This window comes from Aquarana catesbeiana, linkage group LG01, assembly GCF_042186555.1.
Source record: "Aquarana catesbeiana isolate 2022-GZ linkage group LG01, ASM4218655v1, whole genome shotgun sequence".
Lineage (NCBI taxonomy): Eukaryota > Metazoa > Chordata > Amphibia > Anura > Ranidae > Aquarana > Aquarana catesbeiana.
The window spans coordinates 939403165-939423578 of NC_133324.1; positions in this window are offsets into that span (position 1 = coordinate 939403165).

The following is a 20414-nucleotide window of genomic DNA, read 5'->3' on the forward strand; positions in this document are numbered from 1 at the left end:
GTGATTTGGGGTATTTTGAACTGTTCTGGCATTTTATGCAGAACATTTAGAAGCTTATGTCACACATCACCCACTCTTCTAACCACTTGAAGACAAAGCCCTTTCTGACACTTTTTGTTTGCATGAAAAAAATATTTTTTTTTTGCAAGAAAATTACTTTGAACCCCCAAACATTATATATTTTTTTTAAAGCAAATGCCCTACAGATTAAAATGGTGGGTGTTTCATTTTTTTTTCACACAGTATTTGCGCAGCGATTTTTCAAACGCATTTTTTGGGGAAAAAACACACTTTTTTAATTTTTAATGCACTAAAACACACTATATTGCCCAAATGTTTGATGAAATAAAAAAGATGATCTTAGGCCGAGTACATGGATACCAAACATAACATGCTTTAAAATTGCGCACAAACGTGCAGTGGAAACAAAATATATATTTGTAAAAGCCTTTAAAAGCCTTTACAGGTTACCACTTTAGATTTACAGAGGAGGTCTACTGCTAAAATTACTGCCCTCGATCTGACCTTCGCGGTGATACCTCACATGCATGGTGCAATTGCTGTTTACATTTGACGCCAAACCAATGCTCGCGTTCGCCTTAGCGCGAGAGCAGGGGGGGACAGGGGTGCTTTTCTTTTTTTTCTTTTTTTTTTTCTTTATTATTTTTTTGCTTTTTTATCTTAATTTTAAACTGTTCCTTTCATTTATTTTTTTTTTTAATCATTTTTATTGTTATCTCAGGGAATGTAAATATCCCCTATGATAGCAATAGGTAGTGACAGGTACTCTTTTTTGAAAAAATTGGGGTCTATTAGACCCTAGATCTCTCCTCTGCCCTCAAAGCATCTGACCACACCAAGATCGTTGTGATAAAATGCTTTCCCAATTTCCCAATGGCGCTGTTTACATCCGGCAAAATCTAAGTCATGAAATGCTCGTAGCTTCCGGTTTCATAGGCCATAGAGATGTTTGGAGCCATTCCGGTCTCTGATCAGCTCTATGGTCAGCTGGCTGAATCACCGGATGCATTTTCAGGTTCCCTGTTGGGACAGGAGAACCAGAGAAAAACATGGAAGACTGTGGGGGGGGGATTTCCTCCCACTGCTTGTAAAAGCAGTCTAGAGGCTAATTAGCACTAGGATTGCTTTTACATGAAAGCCGACCGCTGGCTGAAAAGAATGATACCAAGATGATACCTAAACCTGCAGGCATCATTCTGGTATAACCACTCAAAGTCCAGCAACATACCAGTACCTTGCTGGTCCTTGTTGGGCATATATTGTAAACTTTTTTTTTCATGCAGCCTGTGGGCTGAACGAAAAAAAAGATATTGATCGGTGGGTATGCCCACCATTAGAATACCTCCCCTCATCCACCCACTACTAATGATGGGCATACATGCACCGTATATATATGCCGAAGCATGGGGGCATCCTCCCGCAAAAGACAGGAGCAAATCGCTCCCTCACCCACTGCTGCCCCCACGCTTCGGCATATATGCTGAAGTATGTAACTGTGGTAGTGAAATCACCTCCAACAGCGCTGGAGTCACGGCTTTATGTATCGTGGGAGCAAACGCTGTTGCTGTCAAGATAAATAAATCCGCGCTGCAACTGAATGGCGTACCTGCTAAGCAAATGATGGTTAACAAAAAAACAAAGTAACATTACAGTATAATACTTACCATACCTGCAAAGCAAATGCAAAAAAAAACATAGTAAAAAATAAAACATTTAACGCAACCTGTGCCTACCTAAAATATATATATATACCGAAGCATGGGGGCATCCACCCACTGCTGCCCCCACGCTTCGGCATATATGCTGAAGTATGTAACTGTGGTGGTGAAATCACCTCCGACAGCGCTGGAGTCACGGCTTTATGTATCGCGGGAGCAAACGATGTTGCCGTCAAGATAAATAAATCTGCTCTGCAGCTGAATGGCGTACCTGAAAACAAAAAAGTGGTTAACAATAAAAAAACAAAGTATAAAAAAATTGCATACCTATTAGGAAACATGATAAAAACATAACAATAAAACATTGCAGTATAGAATACAATAAAAAAAGAGCAGAACAATAGAGAGAGAATAGAGAGAGAACAATAAAACAACAACTATTTTTTTTTTATTTTATATATTTTTTGTGTTTTTTTCGGGTCTCTCAAAATGCGATGGCATCTTGGGAGACCCTGTTAAAGTGTGTCCTAGTCTGTGCAGTGCTGTACTCTACGCTAATACTCAACTAGTGTATGGTAGCGTTCAAAACATTCACCAATGCAAAGACCAGGATTGTCAGGACAGAAGGGACAATAATACTGGGTGTCACGCCTAAATCCGTGCTTGCTGCAGACACAACATCTTTTTTGGGGGGCTCGTTGGGTAGGGGTACTCGGGAGGACATATTGAAAATGCCTCTCACGCAGCCGGCTTACTGCATTTGGTTGGGGATGGTGAGGTGGAGCACCGTCTGGATACAGAAGGGCTCTGACAATCTCTTCCTGGAATTTAAGGAAGGATCCAGTCTGTCCTGAAGCTCTGTATAGCACATAAGCATTCAGCAAAGCCAATTGAAATAAATAAACAGACACCTTTTTATACCAGCGTCTGGCCTTACGGGCAACTAGGTACGGCGCCAACAACTGGTCGTTGAGGTCCACCCCTCCCATATTTTGGTTATATTCGTGGACACAGAGGGGTTTCTCCACAACACCAGTCGCCGTAGTAATTTGGACCCTCATGTCTGCATGAAGGGAGGTAAGAACGAAAACATTATTATTGTCCCTCCACTTCATAGCGAGCAAATTATTACACTGCAAGCAGGCTCTCTCCCCCAGCCTAAAACGGGAATCTACAAGCCGCTGGGGAAAGCCCCGGCAATTAGGTCGCACGGTGCCACATGCTCCAATCTGATGATCAAAAAGGTGGCTAAAAAGTGGCACGCTCGTGTAATAATTGTCCACGTACAAGTGGTACCCCTTTCCGAATAAGGGTGACACCAAGTCCCACACTATCTTGCCAGCGCTTCCTATGTAGTCGGGGCAGTTTGTCGGCTCTACGTGACTATCTTTGCCCTCGTAAACCATAAAACTGCATGTATAGCCTGTGGCCCTGTCACAGAGCTTATACATCTTGACCCCGTATCTGGCACGCTTGCTGGGAAGGTACTGTTTGAATGACAAGCGGCCAGAAAATTTAATCAGGGACTCATCAACGCAGACAACTTGATGGGAAATAAACAAGTCTGCAAAACGTTGGTTGAAGTGGTTTACGAGGGGCCGAATTTTGTAGAGCCGATCGTATCCAGGGTCTCGACGACGACGATAGAGTTCATTGTTGTTGAAGTGCATGAACCGCAAAATCTGCTCGTATCGTGCCCTGGTCATGGAGGCCGAGAACACGGGCATATGGTAAATTGGGTCAGTGGTCCAATATGACCGCAACTTACTCTTTTTATTTATGCCCATGTTGAGGGAAAGGCCCAGAAAGAGCTTAAATTCGGAAACCGTAATTGGTCTCCAATCTCTGGCAAGGGAGGACTGGGGAATAGTGGCGATGTGTTGACCAGCGTACAAATTGCTTTGGTCCACAATAGATCTATAGAGATCTTCAGTGAAAAACTGCAAATAAAAATCCAGTGGCGTAAAATCAATTGTTTCCACCTGAATTCCGGGTTGGCCAGTGAATGGGGGAAGTATGGGTGCTGCAGAAGTGGTGGGTTCCCAATTCGGATTGGCGAATGCAGCTGGAAGGGCACTATGGGCACGACGGGCCTGTGTTCGTCTTCTTGGTGGCAGCGGGACACTACTTGTGCTTGCCACCTCGCCAGCTTGAACTGCACTTATGGGACTCGCCATGTCACCACGTGATACTGCAGTGCTGGATATACGACCAGGGTGTACTAGGCCGTTGGTGCTTGCCAGTTCACCAGAAGGAACAGCGGCACTAGTACTTCTCTGCTCCATACGAGAGCCCTGCAGTTCTTGCACTTCAAGGACAGAAGAAGATTGGGGTCTGGTACGCCTGACATTAGCAGGGACCACAACTCCATCGTCAGAGCTATCTGTCATGGAGCCGATGTCCTCTACAGGATCGTATTCTGAGCCTGAATCTAATAGATGAGTGACTTCCTCTTCACTATCTGTCATGATCAGAAACGTGTAGGCCTCTTCACTAGTGTACCTTCGATTTGCCATTTTGGGCTCTAAATTTAGGGGTACACTAGTGAGACTCACAGGCAAAAAAGCTCCTGACTGTTAGCGACTGTATCAAAACGCTACCAAAAAACTGTTAGCGATCACAGGGATCAGGCCTGACTCTGCGAACGCTGCAGTTATGTGTGCTTAGTGTTTTGTAAGTGACAGTTATCGATCGATACTGCACTTGGGTGGGCTGGGCTGGGCTGGGCCGAGGGGCAAAACGCAGGTGCTAGCAGGTATCTGGGCTGATCCTGCTAACACTGCGTTTTTGGGGACCCTAAACTGCTGGGGATGCTACTATAGATCTGATCGGATCAGATATCGATCCGTTCAGAAACTATAGCACTAAGGGAGGTGTATGCTGCGTGCGTGGGTGTGCGCTAACCTGATGCTGCCTGGGGCGATGCAGACCTTATCTGATCCTAAAAACGTAACTTATATCACCGCCGGGAAATTAGGGGGTTAAACCTTTATAAGGTAATAAACGACGGGTGCCCTAAAAACTATAATAAACTATAAAAAACAAACTAACTAACCAGCGTCACCCATAACACTTATACGGTGATCGCTGGTGAAAGGGTTAACTAGGGGGCAATCAGGGGGTTAAAACCTTTAGTAGGTAGTATATGGGGGTCCCTGTCGCTATAAAACACTGACAGCGAACCTATATACTTACCTCCCTAACTAGCGTCACCTGTGTCACTAATACAGCGATCAGAAAAAGGATCGCTTAGCGACATGGGGGGGTGATCAAGGAGTTAACCTTTATTAGGGGGGTTAGGGGGGTACCCTGGACCTAAAGGGGGGTACCCTAGACCTAAAGGGGGCTAACCCTAACTGCCCTAACACTTATAACTGTCACAAACTGACACCAATGCAAAAAAAAACTGTCATTGGTGTCACTGTGACAGGGGGTACAGGGGGGTGATCGGGGGGTGACTGGGGGGTGACTGGGGGGTGAAAAGTGTGCCTGCATGTTCTACTGAAAGTGTAGTGTTGGTGCACTTACTTGATGTCTTCTCTCCTCGGCGTCGGAACGAAAAGACCTGCTCGAGGAGGGATGACATCACTTCCTCTCCCTTTGTTTACATTACAGAGGGAGAGGAAGGATTTTCATTCGCCGGGAGCGATCGGGAGGGGGTGACCACGGATGGATGGCCTTGCCCTCACCTCTCATCGCCCGCGAACTAAAGCCGACCGCCTCTGGCACCGGGGGGGGGTCCAACCGGACCACCCGCCCGCGGGAAGGCAATCACGTACCAGGTACGTGATTTTGCCTGCCCGTGCCATTCTGCTGATGTATATCAGCGTGAGGCGGTTGTCAAGTGGTTAAAGACGACCCTGCTCCTGCAGCAGGGCAGCTGCTCAGCACAGGACCCAGAATCTAATGGAGATCACTGGAGTGGAGGTGTCTAGACAGTATGCAGAACAAAAATGTTTTTTGTTTTGTTTTGGTTCGTTATTTACAAAAACGTCTTTAGTTAAATGTGTTAGACTTTTCTGAATTTGATGGAATTGAACTCAATTTGACCAAATTTGGAAAATTCAAATTGATTAAAAATCCATTCAAATTGCATTCAAGTTCGAATCTTATTCCATTCAAATTCCATTGGAAATCAAATTTATTCTATTTGAAATTAGATTTTTGGAATATGGTTACTGTATATCCTTTCTATTCCATTATATTCTAATGTTGTTTTCTATTCTATTCTTTTTTTTTCCATTCTATTCTTTACTTCTTATTTGAATTCAAATTTATTCTATTTGAAATTCAAAATTTGGAAAATGGTTATGTTGTTATATTTATTCTATTCTATTTTATTCCTTTTTAGTCTATTCTCCACTTTTTTATTCTATTATTTTTTTTCCTATCTACTCTTTTCTATTTTATACTATTCTATTCTTTTCTATTCAAATTCAAATTTATTCTATTTGAAATTCGACATTTCAAAAAATGGTTCATATTATCGGAAATGGTTCTATTCTATTCTATTCTATTGTTTTTTTAATTTTATTCAATTCTTTTATTTTTTATTCTATTATTTTCTATTCTATTCTTTTCTATTCTATTCAAATTTGAATTCACTCTATTCAAAATTAGTTTTTTTGAAGAGACTATTCTATTATTTTCTATTCTATTATTTTCTAATCTATTCAAACTTGAATTTATTCTATTCAAAGATCGTTTTTCGGAGGAACGTTATATTGTTTCTATTTTATTCTGTTCTATTCTTTTTTTCTATTCTAATCTATTTTTTTGTCTTCTATTCTTTATTCTCAAATGTATTCTATTTGAAATTCAAATTTCAGAAGATGGTTATCTTCTTTCTATTTTATTATTTTTATTTTATTTATTTTTTATTCTATTCTATTCCATTGTATTATTTTATTTTCTCTTCTATCCCTTTCTTTTCTTTATTTCTTTTGTTTAATTGAATTCAAATCAATTTGAATTTTCCAAATTTGATGAAATTGAACTCAATTGCATTCAAGTTCAAATCAAATTCCATTAAAATTCCATTGGAAATCAAATTTATTTTATTTGAAATTCGATGTTTGGAAGATGGTTACTGTGTATAATTTCTATTCCATTAAATTCTATTGTTTTTTTCTATTCTATTCCTTTATTTTCTATTCTATTCTTTTCTTCTTATTCAAATTCACATTTATTCTATTCAAAATTCAAAATTTGGAAACCTGTTATATTGTTATATTTATTCTATTCTATTTTATTCCTTTTTATTCTATTCTACTCTTTTATATCCTATTATTTTATTTTCCTATCTATTATTTTCTATTTTATTCTATTCTTTTCTATTCTATTCAAATTCAAATTTATTCTATTTAAAAATTTAATTTTGGAAAATGGTTCAAATTTTGGGAAATGGTTCTATTCTATTCAATTCTATTCTATTGTTTTTTTTTTTTTAATTCTATTCAATTCCTTTATTTTACATAGTTACATAGTTCTATTATTTCCTATTCTATTATTTTCTATTCTATTCAAATTTTAATTCATTCTATTCATTTTTTGGAGGATTGTTATTGTTTCCATTTTTTCTATTCTTTTTTTTTCTATTCTAATCTATTTTTTTTCTATTCTATTCTTTTCTCTCAAATGTCTTCTATTTGAAATTCAAATTTCAGAAGATGCTTATATTTCTTCTATTTGATTATTTTTTTTATTTAATTTTTTACTGTATTCTATTCCTTTCTATTTTATTATATTCTGTTATTTTATATTATATCCCTTTCTTTTCTTTTATTTTCGATTCTGTTCTTTTTTATATTCTATTCTTTCACTTTTTATTATTTTTTTCTATTCTATCATATTAGTTTCTTTTCTATTCCTTTATTTGGTATGCTATTTTATTCTCTTTGGTAATTTGAATTTGAATTTGATTCTAAAACTATTCAAATTCAATTAAAAAACAATTCAAATTCAAATTTGGTCCGAAATCTTGTTTCATTATTTGGGATTCATTTAAATTCACTTCTATTTTAATTCAGAAATTCGGATACATCCAAAATCCAAATAACAAAAAATATGTCCGAAATTTAAATTTGGAACAAAACAAACCACACATGTCTAGAGGTGACTACTACCATGATTTCCAGCTTCCAATGGGATCCCACAGGTATGGTCTATGCATAGTTATGTAGAAGACCCCTTGTCTTAAACAGGGACTACCAGCAAATTTAGCTGCACTAGGTTGTAGTTAACCTGCCTGATTTGTAGTCTTTGTGATCCTTTGGGTTTTTTTCTTAAGTCTGGTGTTGCTGTGGTTCCTCCCTTTTGTCAGTAAGTGGCAATGTTACCTTTAGCATTAGTATGATGAACTACAGTAAATCTAGGTTATGAATATGCATATTAAAAATAAAAAAGTGTGGCGCTAGTGAGTGGTGGGACTCCTGTTGCTAAACAGGTGGAAATAGTTGTTGGAGAGGAGTGAAAACACTTTCAGTGTCAGTTAGTGAAGTGAAAGCTAGTTATTATGTAAAGCATCAAAAGGAAATAAAATGAAAATGAAAACTTGTATAAGTATAGTAGTGGGATACTCAGTGATAACCTGTAGGTTAAATAGGAGAAAATCAAGCACTTGACACCTTATTCCAGAGGAAAAAAAACAAAGCAAATATAAATCAATGCAAGATATCTCAATAAGTGGTTTAACACAACTAATATTCAATGGAAATGGGGGCCAAGATGGAGGACATCGAAATCCCTAAGAGAGGACAGACATAGGTGGAAACTCAAAAGTCTCTCAAATGACAAGATGGGACAATCCCATTCAGTCCCACAAACAACAGGGTGTCAACCGTCTTCTCCAGAGGTAATTAAAGGTTATTTAAGAGGGGTCCTGATAAATACGCTGAATCTTGACTCATGTGGATGATTCCCACCAGGAGAAAGGAAAAGCAAAAGGATGCCCTTACCAGATCAGGTGGACTCACAGGCCGTGGCGGTGAGTCAAACGAGCATATACCGTCAGACGGTGTAAGGTGAAGGCTTGTGGGAAGACTCGTGGAACATCTTGTCAGCAGTCCTCAACTGAAGAACCAACTTGGAGATCGAGGTCCCCAAGGTGCGGTTTCGGTCGCCAGATGACCGTTTGCTCAGAGGTCCATCATATGTGCAAATAAGCAAGAAAGAGAGAGAAACCTCCACATAGTGTAAATCCTTAATTTGCAAAAAAAGCATAAGAGCACTTTATTTGAGAAGTGTACTCCAAAAAGAATTTTTACAAACGGGGGGCAGTAAAAACTCGGCTCAATATAAAAAAACGGCATAAAAGAAGGTATAAAAACAGCGCAGTGGATAGTGGTGGGGTATAATCATAAGGACCCGACGCGTTTCGCCTCCAAAGGCTTCTGCTGGGGTATGAGTAAGCCCCCCACACAACTGCGCTTTATATAGTAAAACATAAATGGAATGTAACAGCTGATCGGCGCTGTTACACGGGACGACTTCCGGGTTCGGCAGCGTCATCCATGACACAGTGGTCACATGATGTTTTGTGGCCAATCATATCCACGGGGAGATGGTAATGAACCAAGCCTCACTCCTGATCCCCAATAGGCAGAGCGTCAGTCCCATTCGTTCTAATAGTCATGTGATGATCACATGATGTGGCAGTGACGATGGGACGCTCTGAATCTGTGTGTCAGAGGGAACAGGAAACAGAGGCCAAACAAATTAGGGCGTGGAACGCAAACACAGCGGCGATCCACGCTGCAGATGTCTAATTCTAATGTAATAGTGCGGTCCCGGTCCCGGAAGTCCTCCCAACACAACACCATATACAAATATAGACATATGTGAATGGTACACATTATATGTATATTCACTAAACATTCTTGATGTATAGACCCGCAAAATGCACGGGCGATATGTGAAAAATTATGAAAAGCCTAAAAAATTGGAACCTATAAAGATGAAAGAAAGCAAACAACAGAGATTCATAAAAGGATCTATGAAAGGAGTGACATATATATTTAGTACTAAAAGCACGTGTGGTGTGGTTAGATTAGAGTATTACTAAATGTAATTCAATAGAATTGAGGTATTATTAAATGGAGTCAAGAGTTAGAAAGTTACAGAAACGCAATGTTCTGTATATGAATGATAACTATTAGGAATGTCCATTCAGCTCTGCAAAAGTGGGTGCTCATTAGGAACCCTGCAGGAAATTGAGGTACATAGCATGAGAAAAAAAATATATTGCTCAAAATAAGGTAACGAAAGTCCAGCGACATAAATGGATCTAAATGGTCTAGGGAGGTGTTATGTAGACCCTAGGTATATAATGTCAGAGGAGAGGTGGGGTATCAACGCCTAGGACTGGTTTATGAAGGCGTTGATATCCCACTCCACATTTAGTCCGTGTGGCACATAACATTTCATGAGGTGTATCCAAAAAGTCTCAAGTTTGGAGACACCCCTTGTATTTGGTTCCCCCCTCCAATGTGGAACGAATCTATCAATAATTTGGAACTTCGTTCCAGATGGATTTTGGTTGTGATGGTACAGATAGTGTTTGGGAACACTATGATTGGTGCGTCCTTTTAGTATGGCTGTGATATGTTCATTCACTCGTATAGAGAAATTGCGTATAGTTCTTCCTATGTATTGCTTACCACAAGGGCAGGTGATAAGGTAAACTATAAACTTTGTGGTGCATGTCGCAAATTGTTTCATTCTGAATTCCCTCCCAGTGGTGGATGACATGAAAGTTTCAATTTTACGGGATTTGCATACATTGAGCTTGCATACTGTACATTTCCTACAAGGGTAAAAACCCTTTAGGTCATGGAAAAAGGATGGCTTTACATAATATGATGCTTTACATAATAACTAGCTTTCACTTCACTAACTGACACTGAAAGTGTTTTCACTCCTCTCCAACAACTATTTCCACCTGTTTAGCAACAGGAGTCCCACCACTCACTAGCGCCACACTTTTTTATTTTTAATTTTCATGTGCAACGGTCATATTGCTGTGTCGGCTGCTTTATTCACATCTAGGAGTTGGCGCAATTTCTACACCTTTCTTTTATACGTTTTTTTTGACAGTATTTTTTGCAGCCTCTCCACACACTTTTTATAACCCATCCATTATGGATGTGTTTGACTATCGGACTAGTCGCACCTTTAACACTGAAGGAGTTTTCACAGCTCTTAACACTGACACAGAGATAGGCGGCCTGTTTCTCAGGCTTAAAAACCTGATGGTCTCCGAACTACATTTAGAATGGGACATTGCCTTCCTTGAGCAGTATACCAAGGAACGCATGGTCCCAAGAGGCCTAAGGTGGACAATCCACCCACAACAAGGGGACCTCGATATTGAATCTTGGTACCACTATTTTAATGAAGCAGGAATATCCCTATTGGGGTTCCTTATAGACAGAAAACGTACGAGAAGAACCTTCATAGATAAAGAAATTAAAGAAATTAGAGATAAACTCCTCCCACACAAATCCACTATAGAGTATACCAGCCTCTCTACTAATCTTAAAAATCACCTAGAAAAGGAAGAACGTGAACAAAAAACTAAAAAACAGAAGAAATATAACAGAGACCTTAGTGACTACAAAAATAGCAATGTCTTTAGCTGGCAATCTATTAGCCAAGCCAAGGACTTATCTACCAGCACAAGCCACCCCATGGAGACGGAAAAACTGGATGATTCTAGGGTTGTACACACCCCCCCAGTACTTCCCCCTCCCTCCACTGGCAACAATAGACGTCCCCTCCATCCCCCCCTGCCCCTGCGACCCTCTACAATGGTCCCCCTTCCAACTCTGGGAATAGAGGACGTACCAACAGGGGAAAGGGTAGGGGTAACAGAGACCGGTCTGTCCACTATGAGGACTATAGACAGGACTACTCCCCCCGAAGACGCGATACGAGTCGGAATGAATATCAATACTACCAACCATACCCGCAAAGAACCCCGATAAATACAAGGAATAGATTTTCACCACTTAGAGATGAACGACCTAACGATTATCAAAACTCCCAGTATCGTTATGATCACGGAGACAGAGATTACCCTGACAGGTCTCCTTTCAACTATAACCAAGCCAAACCACAACCTTTATACCCGGGGGGTTTTCACAGAGAACAGGAATACCCCACACGAAACCCAGAACAAAACGCGGCACCCGAGGGGGGAGGCGTACCAATAAAGAGAAAAAGGGTTTAAAAGACTACGGCATTTTCAATCTCAGCAAAGCTGACTTCTCTCCAGCGGAGCTTAACGTTTTAAACAAAGGATTGAAATTTGCCCCCCCTAAAACACTAAGTAAATTCTCTACATTCATAGATGTGCACAAGTTTGTGCGCAAACTCAATGTGCAAAGATATATTGCGTCCAATCCAAGTAGGCCTTCACACCTCCTCACTAATTCTCAGTCAGTTCACTCAGGGTTAGCTAACCCATCTCTTTTTAACCCCCCAGCACCCATAGCTCCATCCATCAAGGTATTCCGTGATCTAGTATTGGAGGACCTAGAGGGACTCCCAAAGAAAAAATACTATTTTGATCCCAATATCAAATTAGGTCTAAGGTCTCTTTGCGAACGCAAAGACCTTGTCATCCGCCCGGCGGATAAGGGCGGAGGTATTGTCGTCCTTGACAGTAAAGATTACCAAGCAGAGATGACAAGAATTCTAAGTGATACAGAAACCTATTTGCCCCTCGGATCCAACCCCACTACAAGCTTTAAAAGAAGACTAGTAGACCTGATCGATACTGGCTTCCAGCTTGGCATACTAGACAAAAAAGAAAAAAATTTCCTGGTCCCGGTAGCTCCACGCATCCCTATAATGTACTACCTGCCTAAGGTACACAAAAATGTCACTCAATCTCCTGGCCGTCCAATTATCAGCGGAATTAACTCCGTTACCTCCCGTATAGGAAAGTACATTGACCACTACTTGCAATCCATAGTAAAAACAATACCATCTTTTCTGAAGGATACTCGAGATACCATCAACAAATTGCAACAGGTTACTTACACCAATGACCTTATATTAGTAACTGCAGACGTTACTTCCCTATACACTATCATTCCCCACGAACTAGGTATAGGAGCGGTTGAACTCTTTCTATCGAGAGAAAAAAACATCCCCATGACCCAAAAGAGGTTTATTGTGGATTTACTTCATTTTGCTACCAAGTCAAATTACTTTTGGTATGACAACCACTATTACCTACAGACGAAGGGGGTAGCCATGGGGGCCAAATTTGCCCCCAGTCTGGCTAACATCTTTATGGCCAAGTGGGAGGAGGATGTCGTCGGAGTTCTGAAACCTTCCCAGCTGGCCTTTTGGGCCAGATACATCGACGACATCCTCCTCCTATGGAGAGGTTCCATGGACTCCCTCAACCATTTTATGACAACCTTAAATGAGAATGAGGTGGGCATCCACTTGTCATATGAAGCCAGCTCGTCTGTTATACATTTCCTCGATTTGGAAATCACAGCTGCCAATGGTCAATTGGAGACGAAAACCTTTTTTAAGGCCACTAACCGCAACGGGTACATCCCAACCGACAGCTGTCACCATACAGCATGGCTGAAATCAGTACCTCGAAGCCAACTGATGAGAATCAGACGCAATTGTTCCCTCTTGCCGGACTTCTATAGACAAGCGGAAACCATTAAATCTAGATTCCAAGAAAAGGGTTATGATGGGGGACTAATCGACCAGGAAATACAGAAAATAGCACACATTGATCGCTCATTACTTCTAGTGGAACAACCAAAAAAGCCCTTGGATGCTAAACACAGATGGGCCTTTCTTACCAACTACTCTATCCAACATAAGCAGATAAAGAGTATCATCTCCAGACATTGGAAAATTTTGAAAAATTACCGAATACTAGGCCCATTACTTCCTGATCAGGCTGGAGTAATCTATAAAGGGGCACCATCAGTAGGTAGTAGAATTGCACCAGGGGTGGTTAATCCTCCGAAGACGCCATCCTTTTTCCATGACCTAAAGGGTTTTTACCCTTGTAGGAAATGTACAGTATGCAAGCTCAATGTATGCAAATCCCGTAAAATTGAAACTTTCATGTCATCCACCACTGGGAGGGAATTCAGAATGAAACAATTTGCGACATGCACCACAAAGTTTATAGTTTACCTTATCACCTGCCCTTGTGGTAAGCAATACATAGGAAGAACTATACGCAATTTCTCTATACGAGTGAATGAACATATCACAGCCATACTAAAAGGACGCACCAATCATAGTGTTCCCAAACACTATCTGTACCATCACAACCAAAATCCATCTGGAACGAAGTTCCAAATTATTGATAGATTCGTTCCACATTGGAGGGGGGAACCAAATACAAGGGGTGTCTCCAAACTTGAGACTTTTTGGATACACCTCATGAAATGTTATGTGCCACACGGACTAAATGTGGAGTGGGATATCAACGCCTTCATAAACCAGTCCTAGGCGTTGATACCCCACCCCTCCTCTGACATTATATACCTAGGGTCTACATAACACCTCCCTAGACCATTTAGATCCATTTATGTCGCTGGACTTTCGTTACCTTATTTTGAGCAATATATTTTTTTTCTCATGCTATGTACCTCAATTTCCTGCAGGGTTCCTAATGAGCACCCACTTTTGCAGAGCTGAATGGACATTCCTAATAGTTATCATTCATATACAGAACATTGCGTTTCTGTAACTTTCTAACTCTTGACTCCATTTAATAATACCTCAATTCTATTGAATTACATTTAGTAATACTCTAATCTAACCACACCACACGTGCTTTTAGTACTAAATATATATGTCACTCCTTTCATAGATCCTTTTATGAATCTCTGTTGTTTGCTTTCTTTCATCTTTATAGGTTCCAATTTTTTAGGCTTTTCATAATTTTTCACATATCGCCCGTGCATTTTGCGGGTCTATACATCAAGAATGTTTAGTGAATATACATATAATGTGTACCATTCACATATGTCTATATTTGTATATGGTGTTGTGTTGGGAGGACTTCCGGGACCGGGACCGCACTATTACATTAGAATTAGACATCTGCAGCGTGGATCGCCGCTGTGTTTGCGTTCCACGCCCTAATTTGTTTGGCCTCTGTTTCCTGTTCCCTCTGACACACAGATTCAGAGCGTCCCATCGTCACTGCCACATCATGTGATCATCACATGACTATTAGAACGAATGGGACTGACGCTCTGCCTATTGGGGATCAGGAGTGAGGCTTGGTTCATTACCATCTCCCCGTGGATATGATTGGCCACAAAACATCATGTGACCGCTGTGTCATGGATGACGCTGCCGAACCCGGAAGTCGTCCCGTGTAACAGCGCCGATCAGCTGTTACATTCCATTTATGTTTTACTATATAAAGCGCAGTTGTGTGGGGGGCTTACTCATACCCCAGCAGAAGCCTTTGGAGGCGAAACGCGTCGGGTCCTTATGATTATACCCCACCACTATCCACTGCGCTGTTTTTATACCTTCTTTTATGCCGTTTTTTTTATATTGAGCCGAGTTTTTACTGCCCCCCGTTTGTAAAAATTCTTTTTGGAGTACACTTCTCAAATAAAGTGCTCTTATGCTTTTTTTGCAAATTAAGGATTTACACTATGTGGAGGTTTCTCTCTCTTTCTTGCTTATTTGCACATATGATGGACCTCTGAGCAAACGGTCATCTGGCGACCGAAACCGCACCTTGGGGACCTCGATCTCCAAGTTGGTTCTTCAGTTGAGGACTGCTGACAAGATGTTCCACGAGTCTTCCCACAAGCCTTCACCTTACACCGTCTGACGGTATATGCTCGTTTGACTCACCGCCACGGCCTGTGAGTCCACCTGATCTGGTAAGGGCATCCTTTTGCTTTTCCTTTCTCCTGGTGGGAATCATCCACATGAGTCAAGATTCAGCGTATTTATCAGGACCCCTCTTAAATAACCTTTAATTACCTCTGGAGAAGACGGTTGACACCCTGTTGTTTGTGGGACTGAATGGGATTGTCCCATCTTGTCATTTGAGAGACTTTTGAGTTTCCACCTATGTCTGTCCTCTCTTAGGGATTTCGATGTCCTCCATCTTGGCCCCCATTTCCATTGAATATTAGTTGTGTTAAACCACTTATTGAGATATCTTGCATTGATTTATATTTGCTTTGTTTTTTTTCCTCTGGAATAAGGTGTCAAGTGCTTGATTTTCTCCTATTTAACCTACAGGTTATCACTGAGTATCCCACTACTATACTTATACAAGTTTTCATTTTCATTTTATTTCCTTTTGATGCTTTACATAATAACTAGCTTTCACTTCACTAACTGACACTGAAAGTGTTTTCACTCCTCTCCAACAACTATTTCCACCTGTTTAGCAACAGGAGTCCCACCACTCACTAGCGCCACACTTTTTTATTTTTAATTTTCATGTGCAACGGTCATATTGCTTTGTCGGCTGCTTTATTCACATCTAGGAGTTGGCGCAATTTCTACACCTTTCTTTTATATGAATATGCATACTTCTCTCTACCAATCAGTAGGAGTTTCATGGTCAGTGACGCATGCTGGGAAAGTGTATATATATACAGTATATGGAGGTCAAGTGATCAGGGTCCTCCCATCCAGACCTTGGTCTGGTGTGGATGTGTGAGAAACAGTTGCATTGGGTAGGCCTAAAGCCTAAGGCCTGGCCATCTGCTCTAGGCTCTGCAAGAGAGAGCCTGTTTGTTGACTGGAGGCATGAGGAAAGGGATGGAGTTCTGAGATGTAGTACCAAAGGTTACTTTTCCATGAGCTGGGGGCTGTGTAGAGCCTGGAAAAGTGTCAAGACAGACTCATCTAAAGAATCTATACATGGTGCTGTGGTTTTTTTGGTTGCTATAGGAGACAGCTGTTGCTATGTAGGTACAGAACATTGAATGCACCCCCAAGGCCCTTGTTCTGTATTGCTGTCTACCTGTCTGTATCTGTCTTTGGAGTCTTCTGGTCTGTTTGCCTATTGTCCTAGGGTGTCCTGTGCCCTAATACTCTCTCCTTACGTGTTGCCATAGTGAGCAAAAAACTCACTTTTGTTCAGTCTAAAAGTGACCGGCACCTATTTTCTGCAACCGTCCATGCACGCAATGCCTAAGAACCAGCACCCTGAGATGAAATGTCAGCTAGAGTTGTGGGGAGAGTGCCCCACAATGCACTGCATGCTGCATAGTGCATTCTAATCTCTGATGCCCAATCGGGGCACAGTGAATAGCTAGTTGTTAGGAGTGGGCTGCCGAATCCTTAACAACGGATAAGTCATCAGCTGTCAACGGGCCTCCTCGCTGACAGCTGAATGGAACAAAAAAACATTGCCGGCAATTGAAAAAAGTGAAAAACTGTGTGGGTGTCCCTCCCAATCCATATCAGGCCCTTCGGGTCTGGTATGGATTTTAAGGGGAACCCCACGCCAAAATTAAAAAAAAAGGCATGGGGTCTCCCGAAAATCTATACCAGACCCTTAGCATGCAGCCTGGCAGTCCAGGAAAGGGGGGATGAGCAAAACCTCCACCTCCTGAACCATACCAGACCACATGTCCTCAACATGAGGGGGTGCTTTGGGGCAGGGGGGCTCTACCCCCAAAGCACCTTGCCCCCATATTGATGGGGACAAGGGCCTCTTCCCCAAAATCCTTGCCAGTGGTTGTGGGAGTGTGCGGGCAAGGGTCTTATCGGAATCTGGAGGCCCCTTTAATGATGGTGGCCCCAGATCCTGGCCCCCCACCAGGGGGAATGAGTATGGGGGTAAAAAAATGAAAAAAAAAATAATAAAAAAACAACATTCCCTGATCTAGATCCATCGCCACCGCATTGCCGGACCCAAAAAAGTTAAAAAAAAGTTCCGACCATGAGGATGGCTAACCCCGAATGCCTGCTCCACCATTTGACAGTTCCTAAATAAGTAAGGGGCGGGGCCACCTGGTGATTTAACAGGATGACCCCGCCCCTTGTGACTTCACTGCCCTTGCATGGCCCCACCCCTTTAAACCTATTTAAGAACTGTCAAGCGGTGGAGCAGGTATCCAGCGGTCAGCTGTCCTTGCGGTGGAACTTTTTTATTTCCTTGTTCACACATTAAATACATATATTAAATAAAATCCCAGTCTTTATCATTTTCTGCCCACGTTTCATACCAAACTTCCTGTGCATTTTTTCCCATTTTTATTTTCCACATATCTATAGAGCATCAACATCCTTTTTAGTATTTTACCACTTGTCATGAGCGGTCACTACATGTAGGAGTCTAACTATATACAGAAGAAAATGCTTTTGGCATCTTGCTATCTAATGCCGCGTACACACGACCGGTCTTTCCATCTGACCGAAGTCTGGCGGTTTTCCGGCAGAGTTCAGACGGACTTCTGCTGAAATGGACTTGCCTACACACGATCACACCAAAGCCCGTTTGTTTAGAACGTGATGACGTACAAAGGGACTAGAAAGAGGAAGTTCAATAGCCAGTAGCCAATAGCTGCCCTTGCGTCGTTCTTGGTTCGTCGGACTAGCATACAGACAGGCGGTTTTCCCGATAGGAACTGAGTCCGTCGGAAAGATTTGAAACTTGTTCTATTTCTAGGTCCGTCGCAATTTTCGAAAAAAAAGGTCCGATGAAGCCCACACACGATCGGAATGTCTGACGAAATGGTTCCGTCCGACCTTTTCTGCCGGAAAGTCCACTCGTGTGTACACAGCATAACTGATCAGCAGACTTGCAAGGAAAGCAGTGCATACAGACAAGTCAAACAGTCCTATTTTTATGCTACTTTGTAGCTATAGAACAAAGAAACAAGTAAAAACTCAAAACGTATGCAATCTATCCAGTCATGTACTGGCCATCGGGACTACCGAGAATTTCCCGGTGGGCCAATGGCTCAGTAGACCGATTTCAGTGACAGCCTGTCAAAGTAATGGCTGTGCGGCTTTCGCAGCCATTAATTTGAGCACCGCTGTACTGCCTATAAGACAGACATCACTAAATGGTGGACCGTGGTCTGGCCCCAGTAGGCATTCTGCCCGAACCACATCCCTCGCCAAGTAGTTTCCTGTGTGTCCTCTCCCCATCGCCGACTCGCTCGCCTGCCTGCCTCTGCCGATGCCACTATGGCAGGTTTGTCTCTTCTGTAATATTGCTGCACTGACCCCTCCCTGCCTGTCTTAGTCACACAAAACATGAAGCGTGGCCGCTCTGGACAAAGGGCGGGACTTTTTAAGTTAAGAAATGTTTTTTTTTTTCCACAGTATTGCTTTTTGTCTATAGCTGTGCTGGCTGCTAGTTTGTGTATTTTTTCACAGCGCAGTATATATTTCCCAATTTTAAGACGTGGGGGATTGGTTGCTAGGCAGCAGGGCGGACCCAGCAATCAATCATCCACCTTTAACGTGAAAAGTCCTGCCCTTTGTCCAAAGCGGCCGTGCTTCATGTTTTGTGTGAACAAGATAGGGCTCTGTGGGGGGGGGGGGCAGTGCTGTGCTGTTATGTTATGAAAAGGACTTGGGGTTTGATATCGAGAGAGGACTGTGATGGTGGTCAGTCTGTGATGGGGGTCTGTGATTGGGGGGGTCAGTCTGTGATAGGAGTCTGTGATTGGGGGTGTCAGTCTGTGATGGGGTCAGTCTGTGATGGGGAGTCTGTCTATGATGGGGGTCAGTCTGTGATGGGGTCTGTGATTGGGGGTGTCAGTCTGTGATGGTGGGGTCAGTCTGTAAATTAGGGGGTCAGTCTGTGATGGAGGTCTGGGATTGGGGGTGTCAGACTGTGATAGGGTCAGTCTGTGATGGGGAGTCTGCCTATGATGGGGGGTCAGTCTGTTATGAGGGTCTGTGATTGGGGGTCAGTTTGTGATGGGGGTCTGTGATTGGTGGGGTCAGTCTGTAAATTGGGGGGTCAGTCTGTGATGGGGGTCTGTGATTTTTGGGGGTCAGTCTGTTATGGGGGGTCTGTGATGGGGATCTGTGATGGGTCAGGTCAGTCTGTGATGGGGGGTCTGTAATGGGGGATCAGTCTGTGATGGGTCAGTCTGTAATGGGGGTCTGTGATTTGGGGGTCAGTCTGTGATGGTGGGGGTCTGTGATGGGGGGTCTGTGATGGGTCAGGTCAGTCTGTGATGGTGTGGGTCTGTGATGGGGGTCAGTCTGTGATGGGTCAGTCTGTAATGGGGGTCAGTCTGTAATGGGGGGTCTGTGATTTGGGGGGGTCAGTCTGTGATGGTGGGGGTCTGTGATTTGGGGGTCTGTGATGGGTCAGGTCAGTCTGTGATGGGGGTCTGTGATGGGTCAAGTCAGTCTGTGATCGGGGTCTGTGATCGGGGTCTGTGATGGGGGGTCAGTCTGTGATGGGTCAGTCTGTAATGGGGGGGCTGTGATGGGGGTTGTGATGAGGCAGCCTATAGTATAAAATAGGGGGAGATGTGATGTGAAGGGAGGGACAGAGGACACTGATGTAAAAGGGGGTCTGTGATTTCTGCACTAGCAAAACACATGTCTCTGCAAGGCCAATAGAAAACAATTGTTTTCTATGTGTCCTGTTCACACTGCAACAGCGCCCCTGAGTGCTGAGCAGTGCGATGTAAAATGCATATTGTTTCTATGCATTGCAACTGAGCTGTGGTGCATAAAAATGAATGAACTGTATTTTGACATTTCAATAAAGTTGAAGGAAAA